Here is a 21,823-nt window from a genome sequence, read left to right on the forward strand (position 1 = left end):
TGGAAATGCCTCCAACCTGCAGCATGCAGGAGGGCTCTGCCAGAAGGCAGATGATGCATTTTCCTCTCCAGTGCATGGGCACTGGGCCTGTTTCTGAAGCACTGGGCTTTAGTGCCTCAGCTCAAAAGGCCAGGTGATTCTTTCATCGTGGATTTCAGTTTCTAAACTGGGCAGTTTTTATCCTGATCACACTATTTCCTTCAGCAAACTCTTGGGAAGAAATGTTCCTTCAAACAGTTATCTGCCTGCTACAAAAAGGGGTGGTTGCTGTTTCTGGCAATGAAATCCAAGTGTCTGACAATTCCTTCTGACCACACTTCCAAATTCTGGCTGGTACTGAGAGATGGGGCAGACTAACCCCAGTGTCTGAATATGTTTGCAGCTTGCCTGACTTCACCCTTGACAGATATTCCAGCAGCAAATCGTTGCCCCAAGATTGCGTACAAGTAACTGTGGTTGGACTCACCCTCTGCCAACAATTTCCTCTTCAATGTATTTCCTTCGGGGATTTTCCATGCTCGCCATTTGCCCTGAGGGAAACAAAATGCAAGATGCTTACTTGAAAGCAGAGATCCCACTATCCAGGAGATACAAAAGGCAGCCCTGCTGGGGCTGTACAGTCTGGCCTTCTGAGTCCTTTGTGGCCAGCTGCGTAACAACAACAACTGCAAGAACTGCAATAAGACAGGCAGCTCTGCAGTACAAGCAGGCCAGCACTGATTTCTACAGTCCTTTGAAGAGATCTCTTGACAGCAAACAAAGCACAGGGAGATGCATTCCCAGGAGAGGAGGGCATCTTCCCCACCTTGCAGCACTTTACCAAAAGAATGCTTTTCCCTTTGTAAACCCAAGCAGCTCATGCTCTAACCAATCCCAAGGGGCCTTCAGCAGCAGGACCCTCACCCTTGAGGAGCAGGCTGAGCTGGAAGACGCCCTTGCCCGTGGCCCACGTGAAGAACCACACTGCTTCTCCTGCCCCTGACAGCAGGGATCAGTCCCTGCCATTGCACTCGCCCTCTCAGCCCCGCACACGTGCCCACCTTCCCGCAGCGGGCAAGGGCAGCAAGGACAGCAGTGCTCCTCAGGTGCCGGCGGGACACGGACAGCTGCCCAGAGGAGATGCTGACCCTCTGTGAGCCCAGCCCAGGCCGTGCAGGAGCCGGCCCAGAGCAGGGGCTGCTGCCTCGGGGCAGCTCCGCGCTGCAGCGGCCGGCCGGCAGCGGGACTCTCCCAGCTAAGGAAGGCTCCAGCCTCGGCGCTCACACCAGCCCTCAGGGCCAGGGCAGCCACCGCCACAAAGCTGCCAAAGCCCAGGCACCAGCACTGACAAGCAATGGCAAGAAGGCACGGCCACACCCAGCCCCTTCCAAGCTGCTGCCCCCACTGAGGACACGGCAGGATTGGCTTGGAGAGCAGACACAGCCAGGTGCACGTCAGTGCCCTTTTGTGCCAACAGGTGACGGGAGACAGAGCGTCAGCTGGGCTCTCTTCTCAGCCCCACCAGCTCTTATCTGAGGGCACAGGACCGGCAGCTGCTCTGGGCAAGAAGCAGCTTCAATGACTTGTGCTGTAGAATCACAAAGGGCTTGATTTGTTTTCCTAGAGACTGATCTGAGCAGGGCTTGGGCCAGTGGGTAGCATTCTAACAGTCAAGGGAATGACTGGGAATCAGGTAGGAAAAAGTGCCATGGATCTGAGGAATATACAGCAGAGGGGCTGGAGGCTCACTCCTGAGAAATGCCTACAGTGCACTTTTATCTGATCATGCCCCAGGCCTGTGTCTCTTGGACTTAATCTTTCTAAGAACAAAACTAGGATATTAAATACAGATTGTAATAAAAGGATCTGTTTTTTTCATTGGGGGCACAAAAAAACCAGCTCTTGCTCTCTGTTTCTGCTGTCACCTGATGTTCTTTCCAAAGAGTCCTCACTGACAAATATATAATCTTCTCATTAAAAAACCTGCAGATGTAGCAGTGGTAAATAGGAACAGTCATCAAAATGACGCCACTGAGACTCATGGGGCAGAAGAGCTCCTTCAAGATGGAGAAAAAACCTCTACCCAAAAAAATCCGGAAAAAAACCCAAACTAAAACCACAACCAAAAGACAAAATGCCAAAACCAATCACTTTCTGTGAAGTTTTTTTTTGCTCTGATGGCGGATGAGAAGTCAGGAGTCTAAGGAGAATTTAGGAAGCTAACTATTCTATCCAGTTTGGTCACTAGCACACAGGACTTGCCCAGATCATTTGCTAGCTCACAGCCTTCTGCTGATGCAAGGACAACCCCTGCTTCTGCCTTTAGCAGCTGGGGAAGCTCAGGCAAACCCCAGGCACGTCCAAGCTGCCCTCAGAGGCAGCGGGAACACCCAGAGCACTCTCTTGCTGCCTTGGAGCACAGCCTCTCCTGTGGGGAGCCCTAAATGCTCCTGGGACCCCAAAGTGAGGAGAATCATTGGGTCCAGCTGTGCTGACACGTGCACACAATACACTGTCCCTCAGAGAAGAAAGACACAAGACATACTCAGGAGCTCCAGGGACTCATCCTCATCATCCTCCATCTCCTGTTGCTGAGCAGAAGCCCTGTCAGTGCTGGAGATGAACGAACTGCCCGGCTTCCACTGCACAGCTTGGCCAGCACTAGTGCCTTCAGGTAACACTGCTGCTGCTGCAGGTTCAACAGAAGAGCCTGTGGAGATCTGAGACAACAAAGGAGTTGGTGTCAGAAAGAAAAGTGGCTGGCAGAGATTAGCCCCAGATCCCATTTCAAGTGCAAGCCCTTAGCAAGATGCTGTCAGCCACATGCAGGGCTCTGCCATGGGTTTGTTCTGATGTCCACTCCTCAAACTGGATGGCTCAAAGCCAAAGGCTGGTTTGACTGGAGTGCAAGGCCAGATTCATTGTCCATTTTCTCCAAAATGCATTTGCATGGATTTTCTGAAGGGTGACTGCCAAAATGACCATTCCGCTTTCTCCCAAGGACGCTTTTCCCCTTCCAAGGGCTGCAGACACACTTGCAGCTCTTTGTTCAAATGTTCTACCTTCTCCCATGGAGTCCTCTTTTCCTCCGGCATCTTCTGAACGTGCCCAACCGCCAGCGCTGCTGCTTGGGACAGTTTCTGTGCCTCACAGGAATCTTGGGGCTCCTTGCTGCCAGTCACTTGATGGAAATCTTTGCAGGCTGCCAGGCGAGATGTCAACACTTCCACCTCAAGTCAAAGAGAACAAAGCAGTCAGAGAGTCCAGCTTGTCCCTGTCAGCCAAGAGTCATCGACTGTGAGGAAAGGGAGAGGACCAGATTCACAAGGGATACAGACAGCTTCTTTCCAGATCCATCTGGGTCACCGTGTTCCCCTGCAAGAACACCTCAAGAAACAAGGAGAGCAGGAAGAGGCCAGCAGGAATGCATTCAGATGACTGCTGGCCAAAAGGCCAAAGCACTAGTGCCACTGTGCAAGGCAGCAGCTGAGATTCAGCAGAGCAGGGAGTGTCCTTCAGAGTGCCTGTGGCCCACACTGGAGCAGGATGGCACTCAGAGGCATCACCCCACCCCCCTGCTGCTCTGCAGGGGAAAGGCAAGAAGGGCAGAAAGCACCAGGTTGGTGACTGCAGTGGCTATTGCTCATTCACTCACTTGTTTCTGTAGAGCCTCTCGCTTCTCAAGGAGGAGACCAATTTTCGCTCGGTCTTCTGCTAGAATCTCCCTTTCTTCCTCCAGCCTCTTCTCCCATGCCTTGATCCTAGCCCGAGTTTTCTGCAGCTCTGCCTCCAACTTGTCTCCAAAGTTCGGTAAAGAACAAGAGACAGAACCTTCCATCAGGGGAGTGGCTACTACTCCTCCGCTTACATGGTTTTGTTGATTGCCCCTCTCCTGATGGAGTTTCCATTGATCCTCAGTTCTTCTGATGTCTTCCCTGCTCTTCCTCCTCGCTGCCATCGTGTCACTCGGAGGTTTGGGCGGCTCTGCTTGTGCCTCTGCCTCCACGTTCTGTACAAACAAATGCAGAGCAAGTGACTGGGAGATGCCATCAGGCTCAGCTTTTTCCTTTTTCAGCGTACAAATCATATTCATTCAGCCACTTCTTTCTGCTTCCCTGCCCACCTCTGCTTCCATTGTAACCCTCCTGTCCCAGTGCTGATCTCTGCAGATGACAAGGCTCTGTGCTTTCAGTGCCTGGGGGACTCCTGGCCTCCTCAGTCCCAAGAGCTCCATTGAATTCCCCTCTCCCTGCCCTTCACTCTGTCCCACTGTGACACTAGCAGTACAATCAGCCTCCATCTGGGGCTGAAGCTCCAACAGCCTCTTTGGAAGCTGACAGGGAACGTGTCTTTTGCCACACAAGAGAAGAGTGGCCCCCCAAAGATTCACGGACAACACATCATCTCTTAGCAGCTTATTAAAAGCCAAAAGACAGGTGGACTCCGAGTGCCTGTCAGCTCTGCTACTGACTGCTCTGCCTGAAGAGGCAAAAGAACAACCTGGCAACAAAGGCACCAAAATCCCTCTCTTCAAACAGCAACTCCACATCCCCAGTGTGTCTCTGAAATGCTCCCGGGTAAGCACAGCCAAGAAGCTCACGGGGACAAACCACCCCAAAGAGCTTGTGTTCTCAGATCAAGACTTTTGGTGCCTGTGGGTACTTGGCACGTCTGTGGAGAGGGACAGGTGTCCCCAGACCACAGCGTCCCCTACGTATCCACCAAGGCTGAGCACAGTGCCTTTGTCATGCTCCCTCCTCTGCACACAGGGAGCGTTCCTGCTCCAGGCTGGCCCCTATCAGAATCCCAGCAAGCTGGGGCCTAAACACGGCAGCTCAAAGCCCATTTTCCAGCTGTCACTGGCTGAGGGGAATGGCTAGGTCTGGCAGGACTGCAGCACTCAGCATCCTCAGCCACCAACAGCAAGAGCTGGCTGCTCAGAAACTTGCAGCTCTGCCTTGCACTAAAGACAGCACCCTCCAGAAGTGGCACTTACTGTCTGGGAAAGTTCCGGCTGTGGTGTGACCACAGCTGGAGCCTTGTGGTCATTTGGCTCCTCTTCGGCTTCTTGTCCAGGAGCAGAGGAAGCCGGAGGAGAGTCTGCTCTTGGTTCTGGGATCTGTGGACAGACAGGAGCGTGAGACACAGGCCATGACCCATCATTTAGAACCTTCTTTCTCTTCAGCTCTAGAACCAGCTCTACTAAGCACAAATCATCAACTTGGAGAGCAAGGGGATTCTAAGTCACTCAGACTAAATTCTAATGGGCTGATTCAACTGGACACTGCTCCAAATTAGATATTCCCCCCTGACTACTATCAGGAAGCACATTCTCTCTGCAAAACTGATCTTTTAGTTTTTTCAAAGCTCTGGAATGAAAAATTAGGACATAGGCAGTGATGCCTTTGCTCTTGCTGCAGCAGACATGGAAATGGATTTTCTTGCAGCCTACTCAGCTGGCCCTCTACACTCTACTGCCACAGGCCAAGCTCACAGCTTGCTGCACAATTCTTAAACACCAAGAACATCAAATGTTCTTTCCTTACTCACCTCAGGATCAGCACCTCTGAATACCCGGCTCAGGTGACCTGCAGTGAGCAAGGGAAAATGAAGCAGATGCTTTGAGAAAACTGGAGACAACCATTTTTAGAAGACTTTCCAAGAAGGCCTCCCAGTCTACATTTTCAAAGTTGTCCTGCTCGACCCAGCAATGGAGGAATTGGCAAACTCTGCTGCCCCAGACTCTCCCATGGAGGGAACGCAACCCCTGCAGGTTCCCTTGCAAATGCTGCCCGCACGGCCGTGGCTACACACACCCCCTTTTGAGCTGAACGTGTTGACAGGAGCTTTACCCAAGGGGCATCCCAATGGCCTTTCTGTTTCCAAATCAACTCAGTCACTAAGAAAGAGCAGGAAGACACAAAAACCAGGTTAGGTGACACCCAGGGAAAACCTCTACTTACCTGCCAGGTGAGTCAGGAAATAGCAGGAATAAGTAACTCCATAAACAGTGAAAACTGCAGCGGCGAGTTGCCCAATCATTGTGGCAACTGCTGTGCAAGTTTGCCAACTGTTCTCCAACACTATCAAAAAGCAAGTCTCCTGTCAGTGTGCACGTGCCCACTGACAGACGCCTCAAGCTGCAGGACGCTCCTGCACTGAGCAAGCTCAAGAGCTGCTCTGACACCCCTGAGGCCTTCCGGGCACCAAGGCAACCTTGCGATGTCACCATGACCACGTGGCAACCGTGCCCTGACATCACAAAACAAAGCCCCGTGATGGTCTGTGAATCGATAGAGACGGATAGAGTGATATTTGTGTTGGTCTAGGCTGCATTTTTACCATTCCCCGCTCAGCTGCCTGTTTCAGCTCTTGTTTCTCCCCCGGTGCCCCCTGTGTCCCCTGTTGCTGTGCTGGGTCCGAGCTGGCGGCCGGGCCGGGCGGAGCAGCAGTTCCAGCCCCGGCTGTCCCTGGAGCACTGGGAGCTGCCAGTGGCCCCAGGCACTGTCCCCTGAGCCAGTGCCATCTGCTGTCCTTGTCCAGGGGTGCTGCTCTGCAGGGGAGGAAGCAAGAACAGAGTGAAAGGCTTTGAAGATGGGGCGGCGGGAATCCCTCTGCTTAGATTTCTGTTTAAAGATATATGGACTGTAGTATAGAGAGGAATAATTTCATGGATATTTATATATGCAAGTTACTATTTGTATAGGAATATTTCTATATGTATCTTGGTATATTTATAAATGTATGCTACATATATATGTGTCTGTATATATGCATACATCTTTGTAATAACATATGTATATATGGATGTAAGTATATGTATATGTAAGTATGCTGTTCTATCTGTGTTTTAATTTTATTTCCCATGAATACAGTTGTGTAGTTATTTCTGTTTATGCAGTTGGAGTTATATGGCTCTTTAATTAGGTATATTGGTATTCCTAGAAGTAAATAGATCTAGTTTTCTATTTACATCTGTGTATTGACTTCTGTATTTTGAGGTGGGTGTATCTGGGTGTATCTTTCTATTTAAACATATTTGGAGATGTATAGTTGTGTCATTGTATCGATTGAGATCTTTGTAGATGACTGTTTAGATAGAACTACTGATATTTTTGTATTCCTAGATGGGCTTTAGGCTTGCAGTAATATGTAATAAATTAAGTTGCTAAACACCTAATTGATCTTTGTGTCTAGTGAGTTGTTGTAGATGTTGGCAATAAATTAAGGTTTTCTTAACTGAAGTGGATATTTCTATATTTTTACATAGCATTGTTGTAAAAATTTAAAAAATCCCTTTTTTAACTTAAATTGAGATATATAGTTAAATTAAATACATAGTTGTATAGTGTCAGCGCCGGTGAAGCAATTTGTAATAAATGACATTTTCCATGTGAAATCAATTCTGGTGTATTTGTCGATCAGCAGCGCAGCTGTAGGAATCTGCAAGAAAATACAATTGTCAACTGCAATGGGTGTTTTGTGATTTGTGCTGTCCAGAGCAATGAGCAGTTGTAAATACTGGAGGATTTTGGCCATGGAAATCTCCATCCGTGCCCAGCACATGCCCCACTTGCACTCAGGCTGGCCAAGGCAGGTGCAGATTTGGGATGGCAGCAGAGCCACACCTTGGCTGAGAACTCGCTACAAAGGCCGCCGAGAAAACTCTGGGACTCCACGGAGCCTCCAACTCCAACCAGAGGCACCCAGGGAGGACAAATCCACCCGCCATGCCACGGGCAGCTCTTCAGGAAGCGCTCCAAGTGTCCCTCTGAAGGTCATCCTGGAGCCCAGGAGCCAACAGGGATCCTGAGCCAGCTCCGCTGCCTTTGGCAGCACTTTGCAAACGAGCTGCAGCAAGGGGGAGGCCGCAGGGCTGTGAGTGCTGCAGGCTGGGGATGAAGGAAGGGCCATGGACACCTGTGCTGACATGCTCCAGATTCCACAAGGATTCTGGGGGAGAACTGGCAAGCAACAAGTTCCCACAGCCACGACAGTGATGGAAGCCCTTGCTGTGAAGTTCCCTGGAGGAACTCCCAGGGGAGTTGCTGCTATAAGAACTAGTACCAGAAGGCACAAATGTAGGAACACTAGGAGATGGCCTCTAGGACCCACAGGCAATAGCTTAGGGAAAGATCAACTCTATATTTGATATATTCTATTGATTATGGCATATCAAAATATAGAATATGCAGCATTCTATTTGATCAGTTGCATATATGATACATATAAATATGTACCATTGAGTGCATTTTCATAAATATTTTCATTTCATATAGATTTGATAGATTCTTCCCACTTGGGGGAGTGAAGATGTACTGCTGTTGAGAACCTTCTGCCCACACAGCAGCCAGGCCACAGGGCTGTGCGTGCACACCCACCCACCGTCCTTGTTCTTCTCGGCATCTTGGGGCTGCTGTTGGCACAGAACTGGGATGAATTGAACTCGACACACCTGTCCATGTCCAGCCTGTCATCAACGCTGATGTGGCAGGGCACAACACAGAGCTCTCAAATCACTCACATTATCATACATGCTTTCATTCCTGCTGGGGAATGGGGAACTTAGAAACACCAAAGACACAGAAAAGAGGTGGAAAAAGTTGGGATCTTTGGGACACTGCTGGTACCCTCATGGAGGAACATTTGTTGGGTTTTTAAGGTGATAACTTTCCAAAACCTAGCAAAGCTGCTCAGCATCGGTCACCCAGTTGTGAATGGTTTTCTTGGCTTGGCAAAACTGCAGTGTTAACTGCGGACTCCGTCCTTGGTTCAAACCACCTGCCCTGACCTGCAGACAGAAGTACCAGCACCAGCAGAAGCTACATCAGCCACTTTTCTCAAAAAGCTCTCTTCAATATGCGAGAGGAAAGGAGAACATGTCAGACAGTGTGGACTAATGACAAGACTCTGAGCAACAGTTAAAAAGCCAAGGGCCGCAGCTTCTCTGGGACACTCCTCGTGCTCCAAGGCAGCCAGGCTGCCCTGGCTGCCCGGGACCCTGCGCTCCACGGGCTCTGCAGAGCTGCACAGCGGGGAGGCAGCCTCGGGCACCTCAGGCCCTGGGCACCAGTGGCCTTCTTGGTCTGGACGGCTGCCTCTGGGCAAATGCAGCCTGCTGGCCCTCTGCTCTTGGCCCTAGCGCGGCCTTGCAGGGCTAATCCTGCTCCCGCTCTGAAACGTGCTCAAGCGGGATTTGTTTGTTTCCAGCTTTCCAGGGCATTGATTTGCACCACAAAATACTGAAGGACTAAGGCCTGAACAACAGGTCCTGAGCTAAATCTGCCCTCTGGATGACCCTTCCAACCAAACGTTCAATGGATCTGCTCCTTAACCAAGTGTTACTATCAATAGGATCTATGCATTCACTACTTGGTGAAACACATCTTTACCTTTCAGCATGAAGAAACCAGACAAGGCCACATCTGCCCTTGGTTCCTCTTTGAGCCCTGGACAGGCTCAGGGAGAAAACCAAGAGGAAGATGAAATCAGATCTGCTGCCCCAGAAGGTCTGTCAGATTGCTCGTTCACCACTGTCAAAGCTGGGCTACTCTCACAGTGCAGGCAGAAGCCTGGTGGCCAAGAAAGGGGGAGGCAGTGTAGGATTTCCTGGTTCCTGGCAGGGACTGTCCCGAGCTTTGCTGGGACAGCTTTCCCCACCTGATGAGTGGATCTGGATGAAGGATAAAGCAGAAGGGTGTCTGCTGATGTATCTTTCTTAATCACTAGAGGCAACCTTTAGTACCAGTGATGAGGTGCATTGCTTACCTTCTTCTTTTCTGATGTGTCTTTGCACTTCTGCATGATAGTAAATGACACTGTTCCTTCAGCTGGTGTCTGTGTCTGTGACTCTCCCTGCTGCAGACAGGTAAAAAATGTTATTAAAGAAAGGTCTTATGGAATATGGATGAGGCCATGCTACTTTAGCTAAGCAGCCAGCAATAGCTTGCAAGTTCCCAGTTGAAAACTGTTTAGAGAAGGTGAAGTTTGTTCACAAAACAGCCCGTTCCTAGGGAGAAAAACAAGTGCATCTGCATAAATATTAGCTCTGTTCCATCAGAACCCACCAAGGAAAAATGTAAACAACCTGAAACTTAGCACATACACACAAATGACTTTCTGACCAATAAATGCGGCAGTAAGAAAACTACCCGCCAATGGGTGTGGTGCATGAGGTCCCTGAAAACTGGACAAAAGAAGCGATGTGAATAAAGAATTGGCTTTTCCTGCATGAAGGATATGGAGTCTCGGCTGATTCATTACAACATCTCCCCACCACCAAAACAAACACACAGCCAGTTGAGCACAAGACCTGCCTCTCTGCCAGCCCATTTCTCGGAAAACACCCCTGATTGCCATCTCTGCAAGTGCAATCCCCACTTTCCCACTACCTTTTCTGCAGCCAGGCGAGAAAAGTAGTTGCTCCCAGCTCCGGACACCTCCAGAAACCAACGGCTTTCAGCAGTCACAAGCCTGAAATATCAACTTCCTTACTGAACCAGCCCACTGGGAGCTCACACAGGGAGGCCTTTTGTCCAAGGATACCCACACAAGAGCTCGAGGCTGGAGCAGTTTGAAATGCAACACCTCCAGAGTTTAAACCTCCCTTTATCAAATGAGCACATACCAACCTGCCCCAAAGGGAAAGCCGGCAGGAAAGAGAAGCTCTTCTCCCGCAACAGCAAGCTCTGTGCTTCTTTCTGTTCCAGCTGGAGAGTGGAGGCCATGGGCTACTCCTCAGTTTGGGAAGGAACCCTGGGAAACAGCTGGATCTGGGAGACCAGCAGACGGAAGTTCCCCAAAAGGTACGAAAAGGTTCTCTGCAGGGGAGGGGAAAAAAAAAAAAAAAAGGCATTTCAAAAAGTTCTCAGACATAAATTTCTGCCCCAACATGACAACCCCAAAGTCTCTGTGGTCTTTCAGGACACAACATTTTTGTCAGTCCCCCCAAGCACAATCAGCTCCCCAACAAGACTTCAAGACTAAAGGACAAACCTTGGCCCCTCACCTCTCCACACCAGCTCTAGGGAGTCTCTCCATTGCAAGATCTCCTTTGTCAGTCTGCATTGGCAAGAGCTGGCTGCAGGAGGCATTTGCATTGGAAATCTCCCCAGATGGGGGGAAAAACAGAAGAAGCGATTCCTGAGGAAAGAAAATGGCAACGTCCTTTGGGAAGACACTGGCGTGAGCGCCCTACAAGTGAAGGCCTTTCATCCCTTGCATCAAGCAACATCCATCCATGGGGCAGCACTAGCGTTTTGATGACAATGCTGACAAAATCACTGCCCCTTCCTGCTGCTGCTGCTGACTCCAAATCATGAAAGATGTTCCAACTCTGCAAAAAACAGGCAGAGATGGCGAGAAAAAAACAGTTAGTCTGCTGAAAAGGTGACCAAAAGGATGCTTTCTCATGTCCCCTTTTCATCCTTTCCCCAGCCAAGACAAAGCAATGTCCTTTTCCCCCGTCACCGACGGTGACCCAGGCACAGGATGCAGCGTGGGGACAGAGTCCACCACTGCTCCCAGAGCCCACCCTGGCCACGGGCTTCCCGTGCCCTACCGTGCCGAGCCGAGTTGTGCTGATCTGTGCCGAGCCGTGCTGTGCTTGGCCGTGCCGTGCCGAGCCGAGTCGAACCGCAAAGTGCCGAGTCGTGCTGTGCTGTGGCCGTTGCCCTCCGGCCGTTGTGGCCACTGTTGGTGATGGACGCCATGCCGGAGCTGCTGCTGCCCGCCGGGCTCAGTGCCGGCACCTTCCCTGCCAAGCTGTGGTGCCTGGCGAACAGCCCCCGTGTCCTCTCCGTGCGCTGGGACAGCCAGGCCCGGGGGCTGCTCATCAACCGCTCCCTCTTGGAGCGGGAGCTGCTCGGCCCGGGCGGCTCCCAGGGGCCGGCCCCGCACACCTTCCGGGCCACGCAGTTATGCAACTTCCTGCGCCAGCTCAACCGCTACGGCTTCCGCAAGGTGCCGGGCTGGCTTGGCGATGCCGGCGCCTGGCTCCACTACACCAACCCCTGGTTTTGCCGCGACCGCCCCGACCTCCTGCTCCGCATCAGGCGCCGGAGCACGGCCAACAGGCAGCGGCTGGCGGCGGGGCGGGAGGAGCGCAGGCGCCCGCCCTGCGGCTCCCAGCAGCTCCCCAGGGCGCGGCTGCTGCCGGACGGGCGGGACGGGCGCGCTGGCTTCAAGCCGCTGCCCAGGGAGCAGCTGTCGCTGCCGCCCGAGCGCCCGCCCTGCGGCTTCCTTCTGCTGCACAGGGACCGGCAGCTGTCCTGTTGTCCGCGGCAGGACTTTGTCCCTGGGGAGACCTGCTGTCTGCGGTCGGACTTGGTCACTGGCTGCCGTATGCCCCGGGGTAGACCTGCTGTCCGCAGCAGGACTCGTTTCCTGGGTAGACCTGCTTTCCGCCGCCGGACTTGTTTCCTGGGTAGACCTGTTGTCCGCGGCAGGGCTCGTTTCTTGGGGTAGACCTCCTGTCCACGGCAGGCCTTTGTCCCTGGGTAGACTTTTTATCCGCCGCCAGACAGTCCCTGGGGAGACCTGCTGTCTGCGGTAGGACTTGGTCCCTGGCTGTCGAATGCCCCGGGGTAGACCCGTTTTCCGCGGCAGGACTTGGTCCCTGGGTAGACCTGTTATCCGTCGCCGGACTTTGTCCCTGGCTGCCGAATGCCCCGGGGTAGACCTGCTGTCCGCGGCAGGACGGGCCCTGGCTGCCCAGCCTCGGGGTAGACCTGTTGTCTACCGCTTCACTTGTTTCTTGGCTGCCCAAGTCCCGTGTAGACCTGTTTTCCGCGGCCGGACTTGGTCCATGGCTCTCCAACCCCTAGATAGACCTGGTATCCGCCGCCGGACTTAGTCCCTTGCTGCACAACCCCTGCTTAGACCTGTTGCCTGCGGCAGGACTTGGTGCCGGGCTGCCCAACCCTTGGGTAGACCTGTTGTCCGCGGCCGGACTTTGTTCCTGGCTGGTGAATGCCGGGGTAGACCTGTTACCCCGCGCCACCCGCCAAACCTGGCTCCAAAATCCTGGCTAGACCGCTCGTCCCGTCCCTGGACCTCCAGGAGCCTGGGTAGACCTGTTGTCCGCTGCCGTTCTGACCCAGGGCTTGGCTGGTGAATCCTGGGTACACCTGCTCTCCCGGGTCGGCCTTCGGACCTGGTTGGTGAAGCCCGGGAAGACCCATTCCCTTGCGCCAGCCCCGGCCCCAAAACCCCGCCTGCACGAGTCGTCCTCGTCCCGCCCCCGGACCGGACCGCCGCAACCCTGGCTACACCTGATCCCCCGCGCCGGGAGAGATGACAGTGAGATACAGCCATGGAAATTCCACGGCAATTCCGCCATTCCCAAGTGCCTCATTTCTCAAGCCCACATTCCCAGAGGAATTGCCCTTCCTCTCCCAAACCCACCTCTCTGCTCCACGGCTTCCTGACCATATCTGATGCCTTTTAGGGGCTCTTCCACACACGTGTGTTGCAACTAATGCTTCATCTGCTCCACCATCATCCCTTTGCATTCCCAGCACCTTGGGGTCATCCAGTTGGAACCATGGGACACTGCAAGGCTCCTGGATCCCAGCTGGAAGGAGATCAAATCCTACCCCTTGCAGCTGTACTGGGGGGATCCATGGATTCTTCATTGGAAAGGAGGTCACAGCTGGAAACCACCTGCACCGTGTGGAGACCTGGGAACAAGAAGAGAAGGGACCCATGGAGCTGTGTCCCAGCCCTGTTGGAAACCAGATAGAAATCTCCCAGGACCCCGTGCACACAGGCTAAGAGGCAGAAAAGAATGCAGGGCTTGCTTTGAAACTCTCAGAAAAACTGAGATCCATAAAGTCACACGGGCAAGAAGTGGGAATGGAAGTTTTAGTTTTAGGTGAGTAAAAAGCTGCCTTAAGTGCCTTAAGCACATCGGACACTGTATTAGTTGATAGAAAAGCCCTGAAGTCCAGTTTAAACTTCAGTAGCATTACCTCGCGCAAAGTTCACTAAGTCCTAGACATATCATAAACATAACAGAGCATTGCTGACATTGCTAGACTGAATCGAAAGGCTGTAGGCGTAGGCCCTTGTGTAAGAAACGACCACCATTGTCCCACAACTGTGTTAGACCAGGACAGGTGCAAAAAGACAGGAAGAGCATCGTGTTTGTAGCAGATTGGATGATTTAGGAATAGAATGCATTGGATTGGGGGTGCTGCTGCTGCCGCTTCTGCTTGGCACATGGGGACTCTGTGCTAGAAGCCATTTTGCAGAATGGCACAGACTGTAACGCTCTGACCTTGGTGAGACTGGTGTAACCATGTCAAAAACTACTTCTACAACAAGCAGCAGCCTCTCTTGATCCTCGCTTGGCCCGCTCCAACTTGCCAGCTGTCCCCACCAGCAATGTGCCCGCTGCTCCTGCGCGCTGCCAGCCCTTCCCTGGTGGTGACAGCAGCAGCTGCTCCTGCCACCGGCCAGCTCCTGTGCCTGGAGTCCCTTCCCGTGCTGGCAGCACAAGCTCCTTCTTGCCTTGAGCCCAATGCCAGCCTGCGGCTTGGGCTGGCTTTGCCAGCTCTCTTTTCCCAAGCCTTTGACTCCCAGGCTTCTGCCCCAGCCCAGGGACATTTGTTATTTCCATCACCTGCTAGTTTGACACCATGAACCATTCTGGTTTTACCTAAGAGGTGAATCGTGAGGATTTGGGGGCTTTTTTTTGTCCACAATGTCCTGTTAAGAGCAAGAACACACTGTTCTTACACCTGGAATTGTGGCTGTTCCTACACCAATGATTCCGCACTGCATGACTAAAGAAAATCTCTCCTTTTCCTTACTAAGCTGAAGCTAGAGCTTAGTGCAAATAGGTGTTAAAAGAGAATGAATGCCATAATCCCCCTTTTCTATTTTGGTCGGTTGTGGATACCTCCTCGAAGGATCCAGAACAACTCCAAAATGTTTTGCATACAGTGAAGAAAAAGCAAGCCAAAATTCCCTCTGGATGACAAGGTTAGAAAACCTGTTTGAATCACTGTCACTGTTTCTCACCACATCTGCTTAAACTGACAAGAAATTCAGCTGATTTTCTCTGAGAAAAACACAGTTCAGTTTTTGTTAAAATTTTAAAAGTTTAATAATAAACAATAAGAAGAGACATAAGAAAAGCAAAACTACAGACGTCTGGGTGCCTGGTGTTTCCACCCAAAGCACAGCTTGCTAACAAAGGATCTTTCCTTTAAATACCATAGGTTATTGCGTATTCATAAATTTCGTATGTGATTTACACATTCCTTTTGACTTTAGGTGTTCCTGCTTAATTGCAACTTTTCTCTCCCACCATTCTTTCTTGCACATAAATTTTTCATGCCTCCACAAAGTCATAAATCTCTTGATAACGAAGGCAATAAATTCTTCCCATTGGAGTCGTCGGTGTCCTTGCTATTGTGTCTATCCACATGAGATTATGTGAGGAATTTCTTCATTGCTTCTCCAATTTTTTTGTAATTTTTTTAACTAGTTACAAAAAGCATCTGCTATAGCCTAAAAACTGTATTTATCCCACTACTACAAGAGGGTATATTACTGTAGCATAACTTTCTACCATAACACATCTAAGATTCATTTTCATATTTGTAAAAAGACAAACACTTAATATGTATTTATAACAACGCTGAGGCAGTTTTGCAATGAAGCAGCAGCGTGTCATGGTGCTAAATAGGAATTTGGCATTACCTCTAATGTTCACTGCTGCAAAGTATAGTAGTACACAGCAAGGCAGACTGGGTTAACACAATTATTCCTCCCCTCCCCTTCCTCCTGTCCATCCCATTGTCTCCTCTGCAGAAGATGCAGGCTATGAAAACAAGGCAAGGTTGTGACCCATTTTTCTTCTGCTCCTGGGCTCCAGGATGACCTTCAGAGGGACACTTGGAGCGCTTCCTGAAGAGCTGCCCATGGCATGGTGGGTGGATTTGTCCTCCCTGGGTGCCTCTGGTTGGACTTGAAGGCTCCGTGGAGTCCCGGAGTTTTCTCAGCCGCCGTTGCAGTGAGTTCTCAGCCAAGGTGTGGCTCTGCTGCCATCCCAAACCTGTGCTTTCCTTGCGCAGCCTGAGTGCAAGTGGGGCATGTGCTGGGCATGGATGGAGATTTCCATGGCCAAAATCCTCCAGTATTTACAACTGCTCATTGCTCTGGACAGCACAAATCACAAAACACCCATTGCAGTTGACAATTGTATTTTCTTGCAGATTCCTACAGCTGCACTGCTGATCGACAAATACACCAGAACTGATTTCACATGAAAAATGTCATTTATTACAAATTGCTTCACCGGCGCTGACACTATACAACTATGTATTTAATTTAACTATATATCTCAATTTAAATTAAAAAAGGAATTTTTTAAATTTTTACAACAATGCTATGTAAAAATATACAAATATCTACTTCAGTTAAGAAAACCTTAATTTATTGCCAACATCTACAACAACTCACTAGACACACAGATCAATTAGGTGTTTAGCAACTTAATTTATTACATATTACTGCAAGCCTAAAGCCCATCTAGGAATACAAAAATATCAGTATTTCTATCTAAACAGTCGTCTACAAAGATCTCAATCGATACAATGACACAACTATACTTCTCCAAACATGTTTAAATAGAAAGATACACCCAGATACACCCACCTCAAAATACAGAAGTCAATACACAGATGTAAATAGAAAACTAGATCTATTTACTTCTAGGAATACCAATATACCTAATTAAAGAGCCATATAACTCCAACTGCATAAATAGAAATACCTACACAACTGTATTCATGGGAAATAGAATGAAAACACAGATAGAACAGCATACTTACATATACATATACTTACATCCATATATACATATGTTATTACAAAGATGTATGCATATATACAGACACATATATATGTAGCATACATTTATAAATATACCAAGATACATACAGAAATATTCCTATACAAATAGTAACTTGCATATATAAATATCCATGAAATTATTCCTCTCTATGCTACAGTCCATATATCTTTAAACAGAAATCTAAGCAGAGGGATTCCCGCCGCCCCATCTTCAAAGCCTTTCACTCTGTTCTTGCTTCCTCCCCTGCAGAGCAGCACCCCTGGACAAGGACAGCAGATGGCACTGGCTCAGGGGACAGTGCCTGGGGCCACCGGCAGCTCCCAGCGCTCCAGGGACAGCTGGGGCTGGAACTGCTGCTCCGCCCGGCCCGGCCACCAGCTGGGACCCAGCACAGCAACAGGGGACACAGGGGGCACAGGGGGAGAAACACGAGCTGAAACAGGCAGCTGAGCGGGGAATGGTAAAAATGCAGCCTAGGCCAACACAAATATCACTCTATCCATCTCTATCGATTCACAGACCGTCGCGGGGCTTTGCTTTGTGATGTCAGGGCACAGTTGCCACGTGGTCATGGTGACATCGCAAGGTTGCCTTGGTGCCCGGAAGGCCTCAGGGGTGTCAGAGCAGCTCTTGAGCTTGCTCAGTGCAGGAGCGTCCTGCAGCTTGAGGCGTCTGTCAGTGGGCACGTGCACACTGACAGGAGACTTGCTTTTTGATAGTGTTGGAGAACAGTTGGCAAACTTGCACAGCAGTTGCCACAATGATTGGGCAACTCGCCGCTGCAGTTTTCACTGTTTATGGAGTTACTTATTCCTGCTATTTCTTGACTCACCTGGCAGGTAAGTAGAGGTTTTCCCTGGGTGTCACCTAACCTGGTTTTTGTGTCTTCCTGCTCATTCTTAGTGACTGAGTTGATTTGGAAACAGAAAGGCCATTGGGATGCCCCTTGGGTAAAGCTCCTGTCAACACGTTCAGCTCAAAAGGGGGTGTCTGTAGCCACGGCCGTGCGGGCAGCATTTGCAAGGGAACCTGCAGGGGTTGCGTTCCCTCCGTGGGAGAGTCTGTGGCAGCAGAGTTTGCCAATTCCTCCATTGCTGGGTCAAGCAGGACAACTTTGAAAATGTAGACTGGGAGGCCTTCTTGGAAAGTCTTCTAAAAATGGTTGTCTCCAGTTTTCTCAAAGCATCTGCTTCATTTTCCCTTGCCCACTGCAGGTCACCTGAGCCGGGTATTCAGAGGTGCTGATCCTGAGGTGAGTAAGGAAAGAACATTTGATGTTCTTGGTGTTTAAAATTGTGCAGCAAGCTGTGAGCTTGGCCTGTGGCAGTAGAGTGTAGAGGGCCAGCTGAGTAGGCTGCAAGAAAATCCATTTCCATGTCTGCTGCAGCAAGAGCAAAGGCATCACTGCCTATTTCCTAATTTTCCATTCCAGAGCTTTAAAAGAACTAAAAGATCAGTTTTGCAGAGAGAATGTGCTTCCTGATAGTAGTCAGGGGGGAATATGTAATTTGGAGCAGTGTCCAGTTGAATCAGCCCATTAGAATTTAGTCTGAGGGACTTAGAATCCCCTTGCTCTCCAAGTTGATGATTTGTGCTTAGTAGAGCTGGTTCTAGAGCTGAAGAGAAAGAAGGTTCTAAATGATAGGTCATGGCCTGTGTCTCACGCTCCTGTCTGTCCACAGATCACTGAAGGAAGAACAGACTCCCCTCCGGCTTCCTCTGCTCCTGGACAAGAAGCCGAAGAGGAGCCAAATGACCACAAGGCTCCAGCTGTGGTCACACCACAGCCGGAACTTTCCCAGCCAGTAAGTGCCACTTCTGGAGGGTGCTGTCTTTAGTGCGAGGCAGAGCTGCAAGTTTCTGAGCAGCCAGCTCTTGCTGTTGGTGGCTGAGGATGCTGAGTGCTGCAGTCCTGCCAGACCTAGCCATTCCCCTCAGCCAGTGACAGCTGGAAAATGGGCTTTGAGCTGCCGTGTTTAGGCCCCAGCTTGCTGGGATTCTGATAGGGGCCAGCCTGGAGCAGGAAGGTTCCCTGTGTGCAGAGGAGGGAGCATGTCAAAGGCACTGTGCTCAGCCTTGGTGGATACGTAGGGGACGCTGTGGTCTGGGGACACCTGTCCCTCTCCACAGACGTGCCAAGTACCCACAGGCACCAAAAGTCTTGATCTGAGAACACAAGCTCTTTGGGGTGGTTTGTGCCCGGGAGCTTCTTGGCTGTGCTTACCCGGGAGCACTTCAGAGACACACTGGGGACGTGGAGTTGCTGTTTGAAGACAGGGATTTTGGTGCCTTTGTTGCCAGGTTGTTCTTTTGCCTCTTCAGGCAGAGCAGTCAGTAGCAGAGCTGACAGGCACTCGGAGTCCACCTGTCTTTTGGCTTTTAAAGAGCTGCTAAGAGATGATGTGTTGTCTGTGAATCTTTGGGGGGCCACTCTTCTCTTGTGTGGCAAAAGACACGTTCCCTGTCAGCTTCCAAAGAGGCTGTTGGAGCTTCAGCCCCAGATGGAGGCTGATTGTACTGCTAGTGTCACAGTGGGACAGAGTGAAGGGCAGGGAGAGGGGAATTCAATGGAGCTCTTGGGACTGAGGAGGCCAGGAGTCCCCCAGGCACTGAAAGCACAGAGCCTTGTCATCTGCAGAGATCAGCACTGGGACAGGAGGGTTACAATGGAAGCAGAGGTGGGCAGGGAAGCAGAAAGAAGTGGCTGAATGAGTATGATTTGTACGCTGAAAAAGGAAAAAACTGAGCCTGATGGCATCTCCCAGTCACTTGCTCTGCATTTGTTTGTACAGAACGTGGAGGCAGAGGCACAAGCAGAGCCGCCCAAACCTCCGAGTGACACCATGGCAGCAAGGAGGAAGAGCAGGGAAGACATCAGAAGAACTGAGGATCAATGGAAACTCCATCAGGAGAGGGGCAATCAACAAAACCATGTAAGCGGAGGAGTAGTAGCCACTCCCCTGATGGAAGGTTCTGTCTCTTGTTCTTTACGGAACTTTGGAGACAAGCTGGAGGCAGAGCTGCAGAAAACTCGGGCTAGGATCAAGGCATGGGAGAAGAGGCTGGAGGAAGAAATGGAGATTCTAGCAGAAGACCGAGCGAAAATTGGTCTCCTCCTTGAGAAGCGAGAGGCTCTACAGAAACAAGTGAGTGAATGAGCAATAGCCACTGCAGTCACCAACCTGGTGCTTTCTGCCCTTCGTGCCTTTCCCCTGCAGAGCAGCAGGGGGGTGGGGTGATGCCTCTGAGTGCCATCCTGCTCCAGTGTGGGCCACAGGCACTCTGAAGGACACTCCCTGCTCTGCTGAATCTCAGCTGCTGCCTTGCACAGTGGCACTAGTGCTTTGGCCTTTTGGCCGGCAGTCATCTGAATGCATTCCTGCTGGCCTCTTCCTGCTCTCCTTGTTTCTTGAGGTGTTCTTGCAGGGGAACACGGTGACCCAGATGGATCTGGAAAGAAGCTGTCTGTATCCCTTGTGAATCTGGTCCTCTCCCTTTCCTCACAGTCGATGACTCTTGGCTGCAGGGACAAGCTGGACTCTCTGACTGCTTTGTTCTCTTTGACTTGAGGTGGAAGTGTTGACATCTCGCCTGGCAGCCTGCAAAGATTTCCATCAAGTGACTGGCAGCAAGGAGCCCCAAGATTCCTGTGAGGCACAGAAACTGTCCCAGGCAGCAGCGCTGCCAGTTGGGCACGTTCAGAAGATGCCGGAGGAAAAGAGGACTCCATGGGAGAAGGTAGAACATTTGAACAAAGAGCTGCAAGTGTGTCTGCAGCCCTTGGAAGGGGAAAAGCGTCCTTGGGAGAAAGCGGAATGGTCATTTTGGCAGTCACCCTTCAGAAAATCCATGCAAATGCATTTTGGAGAAAATGGACAATGAATCTGGCCTTGCACTCCAGTCAAACCAGCCTTTGGCTTTGAGCCATCCAGTTTGAGGAGTGGACATCAGAACAAACCCATGGCAGAGCCCTGCATGTGGCTGACAGCATCTTGCTAAGGGCTTGCACTTGAAATGGGATCTGGGGCTAATCTCTGCCAGCCACTTTTCTTTCTGACACCAACTCCTTTGTTGTCTCAGATCTCCACAGGCTCTTCTGTTGAACCTGCAGCAGCAGCAGTGTTACCTGAAGGCACTAGTGCTGGCCAAGTTGTGCAGTGGAAGCCGGGCAGTTCGTTCATCTCCAGCACTGACAGGGCTTCTGCTCAGCAACAGGAGATGGAGGATGATGAGGATGAGTCCCTGGAGCTCCTGAGTATGTCTTGTGTCTTTCTTCTCTGAGGGACAGTGTATGGTGTGAACGTGCCAGCACAGCTGGACCCAATGATCCTCCTCACTTTGGCGTCCCAGGAGCATTTAGGGCTCCCCACAGGAGAGGCTGTGCTCCAAGGCAGCAAGAGAGTGCTCTGGGTGTTCCCGCTGCCTCTGAGGGCAGCTTGGACGTGCCTGGGGTTTGCCTGAGCTTCCCCAGCTGCTAAAGGCAGAAGCAGGGGTTGTCCTTGCATCAGCAGAAGGCTGTGAGCTAGCAAATGATCTGGGCAAGTCCTGTGTGCTAGTGGCCAAACTGGATAGAATAGTTAGCTTCCTAAATTCTCCTTAGACTCCTGACTTCTCATCCGCCATCAGAGCAAAAAAAACCTTCACGGAAATTGATTGGTTTTGGCATTTTGTCTTTTGGTTGTGGTTTTAGTTTGGGTTTTTTTCCGGATTTTTTTTTGGGTAGAGGTTTTTTCTCCATCTTGAAGGAGCTCTTCTGCCCCATGAGTCTCAGTGGCGTCATTTTGATGACTGTTCCTATTTACCACTACTACATCTGCAGGTTTTCTAATGAGAATATTATATATTTGTCAGTGAGGACTCTTTGGAAAGAACATCAGGTGACAGCAGAAACAGAGAGCAAGAGCTGGTTTTTTTGTGCCCCCAATGAAAAAAACAGATCCTTTTATTACAATCTGTATTTAATATCCTAGTTTTGTTCCT

The 21,823-nt window shown here is 50.6% G+C and overlaps 1 protein-coding gene across 1 annotated transcript in view; it reads left to right on the forward strand.

Annotated features, from left to right (window-relative positions):
• Positions 1-21,823, forward strand: part of LOC136304308 (zinc finger protein 850-like) — a gene marked incomplete at its 3' end in the record, with an annotated part of 300,788 nt that overhangs the window by 85,686 nt on the left and 193,279 nt on the right. The window lies entirely within an intron of this gene.

Source organism: Chamaea fasciata, unplaced genomic scaffold (assembly GCF_029207755.1).
Source record: "Chamaea fasciata isolate MVZ Bird 193981 ecotype frontalis unplaced genomic scaffold, bChaFas1.0.hap1 SCAF_70, whole genome shotgun sequence".
NCBI lineage: Eukaryota > Metazoa > Chordata > Aves > Passeriformes > Sylviidae > Chamaea > Chamaea fasciata.